A 20,633-nucleotide genomic window follows, 5' to 3' on the forward strand; every position below is an offset into this window, starting at 1 on the left:
ATTCTTTTTTTTATGATTGAGCACTCTATCACATCTTAAGCCAGTTGTCTGTTGATGGGCACTTGGGTTGCACCCACGTTTTGGTTATTGTAAATAGTGCTGCTGTGAACATTGGGGGGCATGTATCTTTTCGAATTAGAATTTTCATTTTTTCCAGATGTATACCCAAGAATGGAATTGCTGGATCATATGGTAGCTCTGTTTTTAGTTTTGAAAGGAACCTCCATACTGTTTTCTATAGTGACTGCACCAATTTACATTCCCACCAACAGTGTAGGAGGGATCCCTTTTCTCCACATCCTCTCCAGGATTTTTTTTCTGGTAGACTTTTTGATGATGGCCATTCTGATCAGTGTGAGGTGATACCTCATTGTGGGTTTTTTTAAAAAAATAAATTTATTTATTTATTTATTTTTGGCTGCATTGGGTCTTCATTGCTGCGCACGGGCTTTCTCTAGTTGTGGCAAGCGGGGGCTACTCTTGGTCGCGACGTGCAGGCTTCTCATTGTGGTGGCTTCTCGTTGCGGAGCACAGGCTCTAGGCATGTGGGCTTCAGTGGTTGTGGCTCGTGGGCTCAGTAGTTGTGGCTTGTGGGCTCTAGAGCGCAGGCTCAGTAGTTGTGGCGCACGGGCTTAGTTGTTCCGCAGCATGTGAGATCTTCCTGGACCAGGGCTCAAACTTGTGTTTCCTGCATTGGTAGGCAGATTCTTAACCACTGTGCCACCAGGGAAGCCCCTCATTATGGTTTTGATTTGCTTTTCTCTAATAATTAGCAGTGTTGAGCATCTTTTCATGTGCCTGTTGGCCATCTATGTCTTCTTTGGAGAAATGTTTATTTAGATCTTCTGCCCATTTTTTTTGATGGGGTTGTTTGTTTTCAATATTGAGTTGTATGACCTGTTTGTATATTTTGGAAATTAATCCCTTGTTGGTCGCATGGGTTGTAAATATTTTCTCCCATTCCTAGGTTGTCTTTTTGCTTTGTTGATGGTTTCCTTTTTTTTTTTTTTTTTTAATTATTAGCACCTTTAATTATTATTTATTTATTTATTTATTTGGCTGTGTTGGGTCTTCGTTTCTGTGCGAGGGCTTCCTCTAGTTGTGGCAAGCGGGGGCCACTCTTCATCGCGGTGCACGGGCCTCTCACTATCGTGGCCTCTCTTGTTGCGGAGCACAGGCTCCAGACGCGCAGGCTCAGGAGTTGTGGCTCACGGGCCCAGTTGCTCCGAGGCATGTGGGATCCTCCCAGACCAGGGCTCGAACGCGTGTCCCCTGCATTAGCAGGCAGATTCTCAACCACTGCGCCACCAGGGAAGCTCTTGATGGTTTCCTTTGCTGAGCAAAAGTTTGTAAGTTTGATTAGGTCCCATTTGTTTATTTTTGCTTTTATTTCTTTTGCTGTGGGAGACTGATCGAAGAAAATATTGCTACGATTTGTGTCAAAGAATGTTTTGCCTATATTTTCTTCTAGGAGTTTAGTCTTCCTGCTAAATTCAGGAACAAGACAAGGATGCCCACTCTTATCACTTCTATTTAACGTAGTGTTGGAAGTCCTAGCCACAGCAATCAGACAAGAAAAAGAAATAAAAGGTATCCAAATTGGAAGGGAAGAAGTAAAACTGTCAGTATTTGCAGATGACATGATACTCTATATAGAGAATTCTAAGGTCTCCACACAAAAACTATTAGAACTAATAAATGAGTTCAACAAGGTAATGGGACGTAAGACTAATATACAGAAGTCTGTTGCGTTTCTGTAGACTAATAATGAAATGTCAGAAAGAAAAAAAAAACCCAATCCTGTTTAAAATTGTGTCAGAAAACTTAAACACCTAGGAATAGATTTAACGAAGGAGGTGAAAGACTTATATGCCAAAAACTATAAAACACTGTTGAAGGAAATTGAAGATGATTCAAAGAAATGGAAAGATATTCTTTGTTCTTGGATTGGAAGAATTAATATTGTTAAAATGGCCATACTACCCAAAGCAATCTACAGATTTAGTGTAATCCCTATCAGAATATCAGTGACATTTTCCACAGGACTAGAACAAATGATCCTAGATGGGATTATTATATGGGACCACAAAAGACCCAGAATTGCCAAAGTCATCCTGAGAAAAAAGAACAAAGCTAGAGGTCTAACTTTTCCAGACTTAAGACTATGTTACAAAGCTACAATAATCAAAACAGCATGGTATTGGCACCAAAACACATACATAGGTCAATGGAACAGAATAGAGCCGAGAAATAAACACATGCATCTGTGGTCAATTAATCTATGACAAAGGAGGCTAGACTATACAATGGAGAAAAGACAGTCTCTTCAAGTGGTGTTGGGAAAGCTGGACAGCTATGTGTGAAACAATGAAATTAGAACATTCCATCACATCATATACACAAATAAACTAAAAATGGCTTAAAGATCTAAATATAAGACATGACTCTATACAACTGGAAGAGAACATAAACTAAATTTCTTGTCCTAAGTCATCTAATTCCCTTTCTGAGGTCATCACTGGTAATATTTCTGGTGTATCTGTCTGTAACTAATATAATCCTATAAAAACATGAGTGTGCTTATAGCTTACAAATGGCCTGCTTTATTTATTTTTTTTGTTTGTTTTATCACAACCAAGATAGCCAACCAAGGTAGTTTCTTCTTTTTTAGATCCTATAGAACTTTATATTTCCTTCTAAGGTTTACTTCATCAAATGAAAGCATAGCTTGATTATTTTCATCAGTGAATTTGGAAGATTTAGGAATGGATCAAGTTTTTAACATTAGTTGTATCTATTGTGAATACTATGTGAATATCTTAAATTCCTAATAAATTTTGCAGTTTGTAAAAATTTTTTCTGTGGTAGTTATTTGAACTTAACTTTGTAAGACAGTGGTGAATTCTCAAGGTGAGACCAGGACTATTTTTATAATAATGCTAAGATATTATTAGGCTTTTTTACTGTGTTGACATTTGCACTTATGGTGTAAAAGCAATAATGGATAAAAATGCTGGCTCCTTAACATGATTCAAGGCAGTAGTACCAACTGTGTTAGTAGTCATTGTATGTTTACTGTCACCTCACACTGGTAGTTAAAATGAAAAAAGCATTTTACTTAAGAATGTCATTGGGGCTTCCCTGGTGGTGCAGTGGTTGAGAATCTGCCTGCTGATGCAGGGGACACGGGTTTGAGCCCTGGTCTGGGAAGATCCCACATGCCGCGGAGCAACTAGGCCCGTGAGCCACAACTACTGAGCCTGCGCGTCTGGAGCCTGTGCTCCGCAACAAGAGAGGCCACGACAGTGAGAGGCCCGCACACCGCGATGAAGAGTGGCCCCCGCTTGCTGCAACTAGAGAAAGCCCTTGCACAGAAACGAAGACCCAACACAGCCAAAAATAAAAAATAAATAAATAATTAAAAATTAATATCTGTTTATTAAAAAAAAAAAGAATGTCATTGACAAGCAGTAAAAATAATTAATTTATTTAAATGTTAAAACTTGAATGTGTGTTTTAAAATACAGTGTAGTGTACTGTGGACAGAATTGTGTCCCTGTGAGAATTGTATGTTGGAACACTAACTCCCAGTGATAGGATTTGGAGATGGGGCCTTTGGGAGACAATTAGGTTTAGATGAAATCATGAAGGTAGGGTCTTCATGATGGGATTAGTGTCTTTATAAGAAGAGACACCAGAGAACTTGCTGTTTCTTTCTGTCTGCCCTATGAGGACACAGCAAGAAGGTGGACATCGGCAAGCCAGGAAGAGAGCTCTCACCAGAACTTGACTATGCTGGTACCGTGATTTCAGATTTTCAGCTTCTAGAACTGTGAGAAAATAAATTTCTGTTGTTTAATCAGTCTTTCAGTCTGTGATAGTTTGTTACGGCAGCCTGAGGAGACAAATACGTACTGTGTGATGAAATGGGAAGTGTAGATAAAGTGCTTTTTCTCACTTACAAAAGTATGTCATTTCTCTTGAGGGACAATTATGTAATGATAATACTCACTTATTTTTATGGAACCCATTTTTTACTTAAAAGAATGACAGACTGTTCAGAGAGAGGTGGGGAGAGTATAGAGAAGGAGGCGCCCAAATTAACCATCAGGAATGAAAGAAGGGCTATCACTACACAGCTTACAGACATTAAAATTATAATAAGGGAATAATATGAAAATTCTGTGCTCTAAAATTTAATAACTTGAGTGAAAATGAACAATTCCTGCAACAACACAAACTACTAAAAGTCACTCAAGAAGAAATAGATAACCTGAATAGTCCTGTCTCTCTCTCGCTCGTTTTTTTTTTTTTTTTGGCTGTGTCAGGTCTTAGTTGTGGCATGCGGGATCTTTGTTGAGGCACACGGGATCTTTCATTGCGGTGAGGGCTCTTCATTGTGGTGTGCAGGCTTAATTGCCCCCACGACATGTGGGATCTTAGTTCCCCAACCAGGGGTTGAACCTGTGTCTCCTGCATTGGCAGGTGGACTATTTACCACTGGACCACTAGGGAAGTCCCTCTCTTTTTTTTTTTTTTTTGGCTCCGTGGCATGTGGGATCCTAGTTCCCTGACCAGGGATTGAACCTGCGCCCCCTGCATTGGAAGCACAGAGTCTTAACCACTGGACCGCCAGGGAAGTCCCAGTCCTATATCTTTTAAAGAAACTGATTTCATAGTTAAAATCCTTTCAGAAGAAGAAACTTGATGTTCACAGGTGACGTTTACCAAACACGTAAGGAGGAAATAATACATGGGAGTTCCCTGGCGGTCCAGTGGTTAAGTCTCCGTGCTTCCACTGCAGGGGACATGGGTTTGATCCCTGGTCAGGGAACTAAGATCCCACATGCTGCTCAGCCAAAAAAAAAGAGGAAATAATGCAAGTTCTGTATAGTCTCTTCCAGGAGATATTAGAAGAAATACTTCTCAACTCAGTATATGAGGCTTGATACAAAACCAGATAAAGATATACAAGAAAGTAAAACTATACCAATACTCCTCACGAACATGGATGGAAGAGTTACAAAATATTAGTGACTGTATCAAATACAGCTAATTATAAAATGTATATAATACGTCACAATAAATGCGGTTTATTCTGGAAATGAAAGGCTGTTCAACATTTGAAAATCAGTTGGTGTAATTTACCATATTAATATACTAGTCTTTGTAGATAGAGAATAAGCATTTGATACAGTTCTTCATACTTTCATGCTAAAAATTCTTACAAACTAGGAATGGAAGGGATTTTCTTTCACTCATGAAGGGCATCTATAAAAGTCTATAGCTAATGTCATATTTAATAGTGAATACTTAATAGTGAAAGACAATGCTTTTTCCCCTAAAATTAAGAACACTGCAATAAGGCAAGAAAAAGAAATACAAAGGGCTTTTAGAACAGAAAGGAAGAAATAAAATTGCCCCTATTTGCAAATAACATGATTGTGCAGAAAACCCCAAGAAGTCTACAGGAAAGCTTCTAGAAATAATAAGTGAGTTTAGCAAGATTTCAGGTTATATAGACAATGTATACAATTAATTGTATTTCAGTATGGAAATACAATTAATTGGAATTACAGCAATGGAAATATGTAAAAAATGGTACCATTTAAAAAGCACCAAAAAATAGATATAAGTCTAGCAAAATGTGTACAGGATGTGTGAGCCAAAAACTACAAAACTGATTAAAGAAATTAAGGAAGGCCCAAGGAATTGTAGAGAATTTACCTTTTTGTGGTTTTGAAGACTAAACATTAAGGTGTTATTTCTCCTCAAATTGATCTACCAGATCAGAATCCCAGAAAGATTTTTTGTAGGTAATCAATGATAAGCTGCTTTTAAAAATCAGAGAATGGCAAAGGAGCACAGATTGCTAAAACACTTGATAAAAAACAACATAGTTGGAGAATCTGATGTGAGATCTGGCTGATTTCAAGATATTCTTTACAGTTACGGTAATCAAGATATTGAGGTAGACCCCCCACAAAATGTGAAAGACAATTCAATAGAAAAAAGATGAGTCTTTTTTATAATTATTTACAGTACAATTGGAAAATGTAAAACAATAAAATTGACAGAGGAGAAGACAGGAGAAAGTCTTTGTAGCCTTGGCTTAGATAGAGACTTCTTAGATATAATCGAAAGCAGGAAATCAGTTGATAAGTTTGATTGCATTAAGATGAAAAACTTCTACTCTGAAAGAAATGGTGAAGAGAATGAAAAGAAGTGACAGACTGAGAGAAAATGTTTGCAAATCACATATCTGATAAAGATTTTGTGTGTAGATTATGGAAGGAACTCTCAGAACGCAACAGTAAGAAAATAACCAGAGGGAGTTCCCTGGCAGTCCAGTGATTAGGGCTCCACGCTCTCAATGCCAAGGGCTTCGGTTCAATCCCTGGTCAGGGAACTAAGATCCCGTGAGCCATGTGGCATGGCCCAAAAAACGAAAATCCAATTTAAAAATAGGCAAAAGATTTGAAAAGAAGCTTTGCTGGCAAAGATACATGTGTGACAAATAAATATCTGAAAAGACTTCTACATCATTAGTCACTAGGGAAATGCAAATTAAACCTCAACAAGATACTACTTCTCTACTATTAGAATGACTGAAAAGCAAAACAAACAACCATGTCCTCCGCCTAGTAGACTATACCAAGTATAAGTGAGGATGTAGAGCAACTGGAACTTTTATGCATTGCTGTTGGGAATGCAAAATGGTACAGCCACTTTGGGAAACAGTTTGGCTGCTTTCCATAAAGTTAAACATAAACTTAACATGACGCAGCAGTTTCAATCCTAGATATTTACCCATGAAAAATGAAAAGTTACGTCACACAAAAACTACATGTGAATGTTTATAGCAATTTTGTTCAAATTGCCAAGCACGGCAAAAAATCCAAATGTTCCTGAATTGGTAAATGGATAAACAGTTGTGGTATGTCTATAGAATTCAACAGTAAAAAAAGGAATTTGCAATAGCGTTGGCAAATCTCTAAAGTATTATGCTGAATAGAAAATGCCAGACGTAAAAGTCTATATACAATGTATGATTCTATTTATATGACATTCTGTAAAAGACAGAAACTACAATGATGAGGGGACTTCCCTGGTGGTCCAGTGGTTAAGACTCCATGCTTCCACTGCAGGGGTCGCAGGTTAGATCCTGCATGCCGTACCTAGCGGCCAAAAACAACAACAACAACACACAGGTACAGGGATAGGAAACAGATCAATGGTTGCCAAGGGCTAGGAGTAGTGGTAGGAGATCTGTAACAGCGGGCCAGTGTGAAGAAGTATATGGGGGTGGTGGAACTGTTCTACATCTTGATTGTTCCATGATTCTATGCATTTGTTAAAACTTAGAAACGTATACCAAAAAGTGAATTTTGCTGCACTTAGCTTTTTTTTTTTACAGGTATATTTTATTTATTTTATTTTATTTTTTAAATAAATTTATTTTTGGCTGCGTTGGGTCTTCGTTGCTGTGCGTGGGCTTTCTCTAGTTGCGGCGAGCGGGGGCTACTCTTTGTTGTGGTGCGTGGGCTTCTCACTTCGGTGGTTTCTCTTGTTGTGGAGCATAGGCTCTAGGTGCTCAGCCTTCAATAGTTTGGCACGCTGGCTCTAGAGCACGGGCTTTAGTAGTTGTGGCACACGGACTTAGTTGCTCCGTGGCATGTGGGGTCTTCCCGGAGCAGGGCTCGAACCCATGTCCCCTGCATTGGCAGGCGGATTCTTAACCACTGAACCACCAGGGAAGTCCCTTGCATGTAACTTTAAAAATAAATTAATCAAGAGTATGAGAAGATAAGCCACAGACTGAGAGAAGATATTTGCAGAAGACATATCTGATAAAAGACTGTTACCCAGGATATGCAGAGAACTCTTAAAACTTAACAATAAGAAAATGTAGAACTCAGTTTAAAAAACGGGCAAAAGATCTGAACAGACACCTCTCCAAGGAAGATATACAGGTGACAAATACGAATATGGAAAGATGCCCAGCATCATACATCATTAGGGAATTGCAAATTAAAGCAACGAGATACCACTGCACACCTGTTAGAATGTCTAAAATCCAAAACACTGACATCACCAAATGCTGGTGAGGCTGTGGAGCAACACAAAGTCTCATTCATTGCTGGTGGAAATGCAAAATGGTGCAGCCACTTTGGACAGTTTGTTAGTTTTTTACAAAATGAAGTATACTCTTTTCTAAAAATATTTATTTATTTATTTGGCTGTGCTGGGCCTTAGTTGTGGCATGTGGGATCTAGTTCCCTGACCAGGGATCGAACCCAGGTCCCCTACTGGAAGTGTGGAGTCTTAACCACTGGACCACCAGGGAAGTCCCAAAATGAAGTGTACTCTTACCAGAGGATCCAGTAATCGCACTTCTTGGTGTTTAACCAAATTAGTTGAAAATAAATTCATAGAAAAAACCTGCATGTGAATGTTTATAGTAACTTTATTACTAATTGCCAAAACTTAGGTAACCAAGATATACTTTATAGGTGAGTGGATAAACAAAGAGTGGTACATCCAGACAATGGAATGTTAGTCAGTGCTAAAAAGAAATGAGCTAAGCTATTGTGGAAAAGACCTGGAGGGACTTTAAATACATACTGCTGTGTGAAAGAAGTCAATCTGAATACATTTTTCAAAACCCATAGGATGTACAACACCGAGAGTGAACCCTTACATAAACTTTGGGCTTTGGGTGATGGTGATGCGTTAATATTGGTACACTGATTTTAACTTTCAGTCTGATGCTGAATGTTGTGAGGGAGGGGGACTGTGCGCAGGAACTCTGTGCCTTCTGCTCACTTTTGCTGTGGACCTAGAACTGCTTTAGAAGATAAAAGTGTATAGGAATAAACCTGCCCAAGGAGGTGAACGACTTATATGCTGAGGACTATAAAACTAATAAAGGAAATTGAAGATGATTCAAAGAAATGGAAAGATAGCCCATGCTCTTGGATTGGAAGAATTAATATTGTTAAAATGGCCATACTGCCCAAAGCAATCTGCAGATTCAGTGTGATCCCTATCAAATTACCCATTACATTTTCACAGAACTAGAACAAATAATCCTAAAGTTTATATGGAACCATAAAAGACCCAGAATTGCCAAAGCAATCCTGAGGAAAAAGAACAAGGCAGGAGGGATAACCCTCCCAGACTTCAGAGACTACTAAAAAGCTACAGCAATCAAAACAGCATGGTATTGGCACAAAAACAGATATCTGGATCAATGAAACAGAAAAGACCACTCAGAAACAAACCCACACAACTAAGGTCAGTTAATTTTCGTCAGAGGAGGCAAGTACATACAATGGGAGAAAGATAGTCTCTACAGCAAGTGGTGTTGGGAAAGTCAGACAGCTGCATGTAAGTGAATAAAGTTAGAACACACCCTCACACCATACACAAAAATAAATTCAAAATGGCTTAAAGCCTTAAGTATAAGACATGGCACCGTAATCTCCTAAAAGAGAACATAGGCAAAACATTCTTCAACATAAATTGTATCAGTGTTCTCTTAGGTCAGTCACCCAAGGCAATAGAAATAAAAGCAAAATAAACAAATGTGACCTCATCAAACTTACAAGCTTTTGCACAGCAAAGGAAACAAAACAAAAAGACAACCTATGGAATGGGAGAAAATATTTGTAAACTATGTGACCGACAAGGGATTAATTTCCAAAATATACAAACAGCTCATACAACTCAACAACAAAAAGAAACCCAATTGAAAAATGGGCAGAAAACTTAAATAGACATTTCTCCAAAGAAGACATACAGACGGCCAACAGGCACATGAAAAGATGCTCAACATCGCTAATTATTAGAGAAATGCAAATCAAAACTACAATGAGATATCACCTCACACCGGTCAGAATGGCCATCATTAAAACGTCTACAAATAACAAATGCTGGAGAGTGTGGAGAAAAGGGAATCCTCCTACACCTTTGGTGGGAATGTAAATTGGTGCAGCCACTATGGAAAACAGTATGGAGGTTCCTCAAAAAACTAAAAATAGAGTTGCCATATGATCCAGCAATCCCACCCCTCAGCATGTATCCAGTTAAAATTATAATTCAAAAGGTAACATGCACCCTTATGTTCATAGCAGCACTATTCACAATAGCCAAGACATGGAAACAACCTAAATGTCCATCGACAGATGAATGGATGAAGATGATGTGGTACATATATACAGTGGAATGCTACTCAGCCATAAAAAGAATGAAATAATGCCATTTGCAGCAACATGGATGGACTTAGAGATGATCATATTAAGTGAAGTAAATCAGACAGAGGAAGACAAACACCATATGTTATCGTGTGTGGAATCTAAAGTATGACACAAATGAACTTATCTATGAAACAGAAAAAGATTCACAGACATAGAGAACAGACTTGTGGTTGCCAGAGGGGGAGGAGGGGAAGGGGAGAGATGGAGTGGGAGTTTGGGGTTAGCATATGCAAACCATTACATGTAGAACTGACAAACAACAAGGTCCTACAGTATAGCACAGAGAACTAGATTCAATATCTTGTGATAAACCATAATGGAAAAGAATATACAAAAAAATGTATACATATGTATAACTCAATCACTTTGCTCTACAGCAGAAGTTAACACAATATTGTAAATCAACTGTAATTTTTAAAAGTATATAAAAATATTAAATAAATTTAAATGAAAAGAATGACAAGCTATGGCATTCAGACTTCTTGAGTATATGTTAAATATTTTTCTTGAAGATGAATGTAAGTAGACTGTTGCTTCAAGGAAAGCAACTGTTAGTGTTTGTTGCCAGTGATAAAAATTGAGTTTTCAAGCAAGAATTAGAGTTTTGGAAAACTTGTGTCTGTGAGGTTGAGTTTCCCAGTAATTAATAGTATTTATGATGAGATCAATGCTGATTTTAATCAAAGTGATTATTACATGTTTTATAAGAAGTGTGACAGATGAAATGCCTGATTTTGTGGAACCAGTGTTTTCCAAGTGATCAGTGCATGGTGTTGAAAAATCATGGTTTAAAGTTCCAAAGTGCAAAATAAACCAGTGTATTTTAATATAATAGAGTACAGAAAGCTTATTGATGTGATTTCAGAGGCTGCATTACAGTTAATATTTAATAAACTATCACTTGTCAAGTTTTGTTGGAATATCAAAGAATACCCCTAATTTTCTGAGGCTATTAAAATAATCTTCCTTTTTCCGAATGTATATCTCTGTGGGTCCAGATATTTTTCATGTACTCTAACCTAAATAATAACATATTGCGGCAGATTGAATGCAGAAGCAGACATGAGAATCCAGCTGTTTTCAGTTAAGCTAGACATTAAGGAGATTTGCAAAAATGTAAAAAACAATGCCAGTCTCTCACTAGTTGTTTCTGATGAAGGGAAAATAGTTATTATAATAGGTTTATCATCATTCTAAATTAAATTAATAAATACTTTGGATTTTTCTGTTTTAATTTCTAATATGGCAAGTATCTATGGATATAAATACCACAATTAACAAAAATTGGGGGGAAATCCTCAATTTTTAAGAGTAAAGGGGTCCTGAAATAAAAAGTTTAAGAATTTGCTGCTATAAAGAAACTCTTCCATTGAATTCCTTGGTGGTCCAGTGGTTAGGACATGGTGCTTTCACTGCTGTGGCCGGGGTTCGATCCCTGGTCGGGGAACTAAGATCCCACAAGCCGCAGGGTGCAGCTAAAAAAAAAAAAAAAAAAACTGTTTCAGAAGTAAGCTATCCAAGTTACTTTGTCCAGTGGTTCCCAAAATTTGCCACACTAAGGTATCACCTGGGAGCTTTTAAAACTCTCTGCTGCCCAGTTCATATCCCGTACTGTTAAATCAGAATGAAGATGAGACCCTTAAAGTCTGGCCTTAGGAACTGCTGACTTCAACTCACACTTGAATCTTTGAATTCCTTATCTTTAATTTAGGAGGTCACTTTATGATTACTTACCTTATCTAAATGGGGCTTGGTTTTTGTTTACTTTTACAAAGGCAGTTCACTAATCCAGTGAGAATTGGTTTGTCCAGTTTTTATTGGTTTAGACAGTTGATAAATTACAATGAAGTTTGAAAAGTGTAAGAATGGAAAACCCTCTTTGTATGCTAATGACAAGGGGAAATAAACATATCCAATAACCACTGACTTTATCTCCATTGAAAACCGTTGATGGTACAGGTTCCTTATCCCAGAATCACACTTTTGAAATATTGAGTTGTTACTTTCCAATTGAGTAGACAGTCAGATTTGTGGTCACATGTCCATTAAATATTAAAGTTAGCTTTTGAAATGGCACAGAAAACTGAGTGTAAAAGCCCAAATACAGTATCAGGTAACATGTATTAAACTGGTTGAGTGCAGTGTCCACTAAAATGTTTCAGTACCCTTGTACCTAAGTATACAACCAAAGCTGCTTACCGCAAGTTACAAAGAATTACGCAGGTAAATCTGAGGCTGAAAGCAATAAAAGTTGGAAAACTCCTACACTGAGAGTTAAGTAAAGTTGATCTTTAATGTCAGATGTAGTCATCAACAAGATACAGAATCGTGAACTTTTAAAAACTACTTATTTAAACAATTGCCTTCTAGTTTATTCTTTAAAAGATGGAATGGTCTCAACATAATGTCTCCTGATTTGTTCAGGATTCATATTTATCAGTGATTGGACATTGAAGAGAGAACATATTGATCACTTTGTTATTGGCCTTTTTTACCACTTGTGTAGATCCCCTCAAAGTTCTATGGCAGATTAGGTATCAGATCTCTTTTAGGGTAGATTATCCATCTCAGGGCCTAATGGTCTGGTGATAATCTTCAGTAGAGGTTCCTAGGCTGAGGTTCTGACCTAGGGGACCAGGTTTGTGTTAATGAGGGTGGTGATCTTAAAATCTTCTGTTATTTTTAAAAGCCCTTCAGTAATTGTACTTGCTATCCTAGCTATTTAATGCATCAGTAGTTTGCTTTCGGTTAGAATTCTTTCCTCTCAGTTTGGGGAAACAAGCTTTCATGTTCTGATCAGAAAGCTCTGATTAGTGGTTGACACGGTAAGAATTGTTATATTTCATAGTCCGACCAGATTCTGGTGCCATAGCTACTGTAGCCAGGCATTGTACCTACACTAGACAGATGCTGTATTTGAACTTCTTTGGCTATGGATTCTCAGTGGCAGCAGAAATTAAGTCATCATAAGCAGAAGATAGCATAAATAAGAAACTCTGGTTTTCACTGAACGGTTTGTTAACATTAAGCCATTTGCTTTCACTTTTGACAAATTAACAGGAAGGAAATACTTTTTTACATTGTGACCTAGTGTACACACATGTACAACCAAAACAAGTTTTAAGAAGCAGTTCTTTCCTTTAAAATGTGTGGTTCAATCTTGTCTGTTCTATTTTTTAAATTATTAAAGTAATGCTAGTTGTCAGCCACATTGATTTCAGGAACCACCAATAGGATATGACTTCTGGTTTAAAGGAAAAGCACTACTTCAGAGCAATTGATGAACTTTCAGGCCATGGAGGTTTCTTTTCAGTTCTACCCTCCTGAATCGTAAAGATATTTTTATTCAATTGTGTGAAGCATTTAGTAAATTCATTTTGGATTGAATTTGTGGAATTAGTTAAGGTTTAGCAGTGTTATTTTCCAATAAAAAATACATTTGACCCTTGACCAATGTGGGTTTGATCTGTGCAGGTCCACTTAGACGCAAATGATTTTCAATAGTAAATACTACAGTACTGCATGGTCCATTTGATGGTTGACTCTGAAGTTGCGAAGGACCGTGGATATGGAGGGCTGACTATAAGTTATACTCAGGTTAACCCCGCATTGTTCAAGAGTCAACTGTACACCTTTCCCCCTGTGTTTTATTTGGAGATTGGCTGTGATGGTAAAATTTTTCTCAGGGAGTCAGAAATGTTTGCTTGGGGAAGATTATTTTGGATTATGTTTGGTTGGGGAAAAGATTATTCGGGATGTGGTGTGCTGAATGAATGAATGTTACTTATTGTTGTTTCTTTCCTGTCTTTTCCTCCAACCTTCCCCCACCCCACCCTGAATTTAAACTTCTTGAGGCTGAATTGTGCAGTAAGCATCCTGTGTTATATCCCTATTGCCTATGAATAGTTCCTGGTAAACAAGTATAGTAGATTCTCAATGTAGTAGTATTCTCACATTGCTTTCTTTATGAGCTCTTCTGTTCTGATAAACTGTCAGTCTTGAGGACAGACTTTATGTGTGTCTCTGTCTTTAGCCTGTCAAGTAGTTAGTGCTCACTGATTACTTCTTGAAATGAATTACATTTCTTGTTATGCTTCCCCATGTCACAGGGATTTTTCAACAAATTCAACAGTTCCTAAGTTTATGTATTCATAGCTAGTAACTAGTAACTGCCTCAGTGAATTTGGTGGTGCCTGCTCATTATTAATAAGTTTTGCTATATAATTTTCAATTTAAGTCTTACATCTCTCATAAATCTCTTTCTGTTCATTCTGCTATTGTTCTAATTTTTGAGCTTGTGTTACTACTAGTATAGAGTTTTTATTACTTTAATTAGAAGTTAGGTTCAATAAAATGAGTTATTGTTTAGCACAATTCTACAATGTGAAACTTGTAATGACTTTTCTTTAAGAAAAGCATTTGTGGTTCACTGGTCAGAATGGCCATCATCAAAGAATCTACAAACAATAAATGCTGGAGAGGGTGTGGAAAAAAGGGAACCCTCTTGCACTGTTGGTGGGAATGTAAATTGATACAGCCACTATGGAGAACAGTATGGAGGTTCCTTAAAAAACTAAAAATAGAGCTACCATACGACCCAGCAATCGCACTACTGGGCATATACCCTGAGAAAACCATAATTCAAAAAGAGTCATGTACCAAAATGTTGATTGCAGCTCTGTTTACAAGAGCCAGGACATGGAAGCAACCTAAGTGTCCATCAACAGATGAATGGATAAAGAAGATGTGGCACATGTATACAATGGAATATTACTCAGCTATAAAAAGAAACAAAATGGAGTTATTTGTAGTGAGGTGGATGGACCTAGAGACTGTCATACAGAGTGAAGTAAGTCAGAAAGAGAAAAACAAATACAGTATGCTAACACATATATTTGGAATCTAAGAAAAAAAAAAAAAAAAGGTCATGAAGAACCTAGGGGCAAGACGGGAATAAAGACACAGACCTACTAGAGAATGGACTTGAGGATATGGGGAGGGGGAAGGGTAAGCTGTGACAGAGAGAGTGGCATGGACATATATACACTACCAAACGTAAAATAGATAGCTAGTGGGAAGCAGCCGCATAGCACAGGAAGATCAGCTTGGTGCTTTGTGACCACCTAGAGGGGTGGGATAGGGAGGGTGGAAGGGAGGGAGATGCAAGAGGGAAGAGATACGGGAACATATGTATATATATAACTGATTCACTTTGTTATAAAGCAGAAACTAACACACCATTGTAAAGCAATTATACTCCAATAAAGATGTTAAAAAAAAGATATCTTTGTAAATAATGACTATCAATATTTTAAATATATCAATTCTTCCCAAAGTGATCTAGAGATTTGCTGTAATGGCAATTCATATGTAAAAGTTGTCTGTTTGTTTATTTGGTAGAACATGACAATCATGTTATTAATCATAAAATTAATATGATGTAAAAAAAAAAAGGAAAATGGAGGAACAACAACAATAACAAAAAACAAAAACATGAGACGTAGAAAACCAAAGGTAAAATGTTAAACATAAATAAATCCTACTGTATCAATAATAAAAACTAAATGTAATGAATTAAACAATACAATCAAAAGTCATATATTGTCAAACTGGGTTTAAAAAAATGTTTTCTGTAGGAGACGCTCCTTGGATTCACAGGTCTAATGTGTACAAAGTAAAAGGATGAAAAAATATACATCATGCAAATAGCAACCATAAGCATGCTGAAGTGGCTATACTAATACCAGAAAAAATAGACTTTAAAACAAACAAAAAATTACTAGATATGAAAAGGGACATTTTATGATAAAAAAGGGAAGATACAAAAATTATTAACATATGTGTCCTGAATAAGATAAAACCAAAATACATGGAGAAGAAAATAGCAAAATACACGAAGAATTGAAGGAAGAAATAGGTAATTCCACAACATTAAGTAGAGGCTTCAGTACTCCACGGTCAATAATGGATAGAACAATTAGGCAGAAGATCAACAAGGATATAGAAGACTTGGACAACACTGTGAATTATCAAGACCTAATAAATGTCTACAGAACACTCAGCTGAACAGTAAAATACTCATCTTCTCAACTACATGTTTTCCAGCATAGATGACATGCTAGGCTAAAAGACAAGAGATTGAAACCCACATACATTGTTGGTGGGAATGTAAAATGGGTGGCCATTTTGCAAAACAGCTTGACAGTTCCTCCAAATGTTAAACGTAGAGTTACCCTATGACCCAGCAGTTCTACTACTAAATATATACCTAACAGAAATAAAAACTTAGGTCTGCACAAAAGCTTGTACGTGAATGTTCACAGAAGCATGTTTATACAAACAAAAGGTGGAAAAAATTCAAATGTCAGTCTGACAAATGAATAAACAAAATGTGGAATATCTGTACAATAGAATAGCACTCAGCTATAAAAAGGAATGAAATATTGATCCATGTTACAACATGGATGAACCATGAAAGCATTATGTAAAGTAAAAGCAGCCACTCACAAAAGATCACATATTGTATGGTCCCATTTATATGAAATGCCCAGAAGAGCAAATCTGTAGAGACAGAAAGTAGATTGGTGATTGCCTAGGACTGAGAGGGTTGAGGAGAATGAGAAAACATTGTTAATGTGTAATGGGTTTTTTTTGTGGGGGGACAGAAATCTAAAATTGGATGTTGTGATGGTTACACAAGTCTTTTAGTGGTTACACTAAGAACCACTGAATTGTATACATTAAAGCGTTGAAATTATGGTATGTAAATTACATCCCAGTAAAGCTGTTAAAAAAAAAAAAGCATTTGTGGTTTTTTCCCTATCTTCATTTATAACCTTGGTAGTATCACATGACTAAGATTATAAAAGGTTATTTTGTAATAGTTGGGACAAGAAGCAGAATTATAATGCTTGTATGGATTTGCATACACAAACGCGTCTGGGTATTCCAGTTTGTTCAACAGACTAGTCAGTACATTGGCTAAAAGAATAATATATTTCATACAAAATAATATCTTTGAGCAAAAAGGATCTTTGAAGTTATCTACATTAGACTTGTCGTCCAGGTTGAAAAAACAGATGCAGAGAAGTGGCATGACCTGCCCAATTTTGGAGAGTAGTTGCAAGCTTGAAGGCTAAGAATATGCTGCAGACTTTTGTGACTTCAGGAGTCTTTGTATTTGCCAAAAATAGAGATGGGGACCAAAAAACACAAAGTATGAAATCTATTCTATGACCTTAGAAGTGATATTCAGTGAATCACGACAATATGTTGTACCCTATGCTAGGTGTAATAAAAAGTAGGCACTTGATAAAATTGTGCTGATTTCTTGAAACATTGAAGGTTTGTGTGTATGAGAAAGACATGATGAATTCAATGTTTCAGGTGATTTTTTTCCTTAGCAATTTGGTTCTGTTGTTAGTATGTATTTAATAATCATACGCAAATTACTTATGCTCATTCTGCCTCAGTTTCTGTCTTGCCTACAGCACCCTTCTCCCCACCCCATCCCGTCTATCTCCCTCCCTCCCACTCTACCCCAGATATGAGATGAATATGCTGTGGGGACATTTAATGTGGGGACAAATGCTGTGGTTTAAATTGTTGTCTTCTGTTAGTGTAGCTCAAGTGTGAGTACTTCAGTGAGTAGAAATTACAGTAATTATTTTTATGAAAGATAAAGCTCTTATTTCTTTTTCTGTATTTGGTTATATATATAGTTCCTTGAAGTATAGTCCTGAGTGAAACCTGAAAAGGATAGTTTTAATGATTTTATTAATGGTTTTTCTATCTGGGTCATTCATTTTTCAACCTCATATATCAAGTTTTCTGCTGTTTCAGTCATCGAAAGCTGTTATATCATTATTGCTGAAATCTTTTGGCAACCCAAAGGAAGAAGAGTTGAAGAAGAGTCAGGAGGTCCAGGTATTTTGCTCTGCCTCTGCCTCTGTGTTGGTTTGCTGGGGTTGCCATGACAAAGTGCCACAGACTGGGTGGCTTAAACAACAGAAATTAATTTTCTCACAGTTTTGGAAGTTAGAAATCTGAGATTAAGGTGTGAGCAGGGGGTTGGTTTCTTCTGAGACCTCTCTTCTTGGCTTGTAGATGGCTTTCGTCTTCCCATGTTTTCACATGGCCTTCCTTTTGTGCATGCCTGCATCCTAATATCCTTCTCTTATTGGGATATCAGTCACAAGGGTTAGGGCTTTATCTCCAAGTGCAGTCACATTCTGAGGTACTGGAAGTTAGGACTTCAACATACGAATTTGTGGGGGGACACAGTTCAGCTCATAACAGCCACTAAGAGGCTCTGTTTTGACTTTGGACAAATTACAGTGGTTTGCAGAAGTGAAGCTGAAGTGTGTAAGGCATTTATGAAGACTGGTTATTGTCAGGAGGTTTTCTTGTTTTAGGGCTGGATTTTGATTTAGAATATTTTTTTTTCATTTTCTTCATGCTGGACCTTTTTAATTTTTTTTTTTTTTTTTGCCTGCGTTGGGTCTTTGTTGCTGTGCGCAGGCTTTCTCTAGTTGCGGCGAGCGGGGGCTACTCTTCGTTGCGGTGCGCAGGCTTCTCATTGCGGTGGCTTCTCTTGTTACAGAGCACGGGCTCTAGGCGCGCTGGCTTCAGTAGTTGCAGCACTCAGGCTTAGTAGTTGTGGCTTGCGGGCTCTAGAGCACAAGCTCTAGTAGTTGTGGCGCATGGGCTTAGTTGCTCCACGGCATGTGGGATCTTCCCAGACCAGAGCTCGAACCCATGTTCCCTGCATTGGCAGGCGGATTCTTAACCACTGCGCCACCAGGGAAGCCCCTTGAGTAGTGTTTTTGAGATTCATCCATGTTGTAGCATGTGTCAGCACTTCATTCCCTTGTTTTTTTGGCTGAATAATTTTTAAGCCTCTTTTGATACATGTAAAAATCTTTATTCTCATTTGGTATCAATGATATTAGAAACTAGACTATTAGGATAACTTTATTCTAATAAAATTAGAAATTTGATGATTATAAAGTGAAAAAAATAGAAATTTTAAAATACACTTTTCAAAGCTGCATCCTTTTAGAATTACTGGCGTAGATATCTGAATTAAAGCCGTTAATTGAAATCTGCATGCTGAAACTTAGTTGGATTCGTGGGATAGCTGAATAAACAGATTCCTTCACCAACCTTATTGAGGCAAATGCATTCTAATTTAATATACACACAGACTGAGAATGTGTCTCATCTCATTACAGATGAACATTTGTCAGGAGTCTTCTGGGATTGCTCCAGAGTAGTGGCAGTAATATGTATTAGATGCAGGTTTAATTGCACTGTTTACTTTTGGTGTTGTGGGAGTCAGGACTTATCTCCCCACCCCCACCCCTCCTCCTGCCCCATTTCCTTTCTGTTATTATTAAATGGTTTCAGGAGATACTAAAGGGACATGGGTGAATTAGCTAGTACTAAGAATATTTTCATCCAGAGGAAATCACAGATTTATTTTCAGGTCCTTTATTTAGTGTCTTGAATGAAGAAAGGCAAATGTAAGAATATAGAAAAATAATGGAGAGTGTAATCATTCCTCTTTTTCAAAGAAAAATACCAAAATGGTTATAACACCCTTTATGTGTTTTTTCATGGTCTGATTTTTTTTTTCCCATGGTCTGATTTTTAAAATATGCTTGAAAATGTGGTTTTAAATCATGCATATTTGTATTTTTGGAATGTAAGTTTAATTGGAGAACACTAAAGTTGAAAAACTGTAAGCTCTTAACGTTTTTTTCCTTCAGATGTTAGCTTAATATTGCCTTATAAATATGTAAATCCACATACTGAGAAATAAGTTTCTGTGGTAGTTACTTTGAGCCTGAAATTAGATATACATACTTTTAGCATTCATATGAAGTAAGATAGTTTATTCCACTTTACAACACTAGTCCTAGGAAATTTAAAAGGACAAAATGTCAGGTTTTAAAATTTTTTAGTTACTCTTGTATAAAATGGGGGTCTTACGATAAAATGATGTGTTTTACTATCAAACATCTAATGAAAACTTCATTTTAAAAATGTGAACAGTTCTCAGTGATTTTACCTTCCTTACCCTCCACAATTTACCCACCCCACACGTGCACAACACAATTGCCCCAAGCTGTTATAAACAGTGATTTTTCCTTCCGTCAGGCTAAATTTTACAACAAATACTTATTAGCATTTATTCTGTGAATTGACCTTTTTCAAATATGTAACTGGTCTCTGCCATTAGATTTAATAGTTCATTTTGGAAATAGGTTGACTAAAAGCTAAAAATGGTGCATATTAGGAAAAGGAAAAGAAGTGTAAAAAAATGTTCATTTAAAAATATTTTCAGGCAGTGTTACAGTGCTGATATATTTG

General features: G+C 37.1%; 1 protein-coding gene across 7 annotated transcripts in view; it reads left to right on the top strand.

Annotated features, from left to right (window-relative positions):
- Positions 1-20,633, top strand: part of WDR33 (WD repeat domain 33) — a 99,405-nt gene that overhangs the window by 19,272 nt on the left and 59,500 nt on the right. The window contains exon 2 of one of the 7 annotated variants that reach the window (XM_036858587.1): positions 18,102-18,185. The exons of the other annotated variants lie outside the window; for them this stretch is intronic. The gene's annotated coding sequence lies outside the window, so the exon portion shown is untranslated. The remainder of the gene's footprint in view (positions 1-18,101; positions 18,186-20,633) is intronic. 7 annotated transcript variants of the gene reach the window in all.

The sequence above is a fragment of the Balaenoptera musculus genome, chromosome 7 (assembly GCF_009873245.2).
Source record: "Balaenoptera musculus isolate JJ_BM4_2016_0621 chromosome 7, mBalMus1.pri.v3, whole genome shotgun sequence".
Lineage (NCBI taxonomy): Eukaryota > Metazoa > Chordata > Mammalia > Artiodactyla > Balaenopteridae > Balaenoptera > Balaenoptera musculus.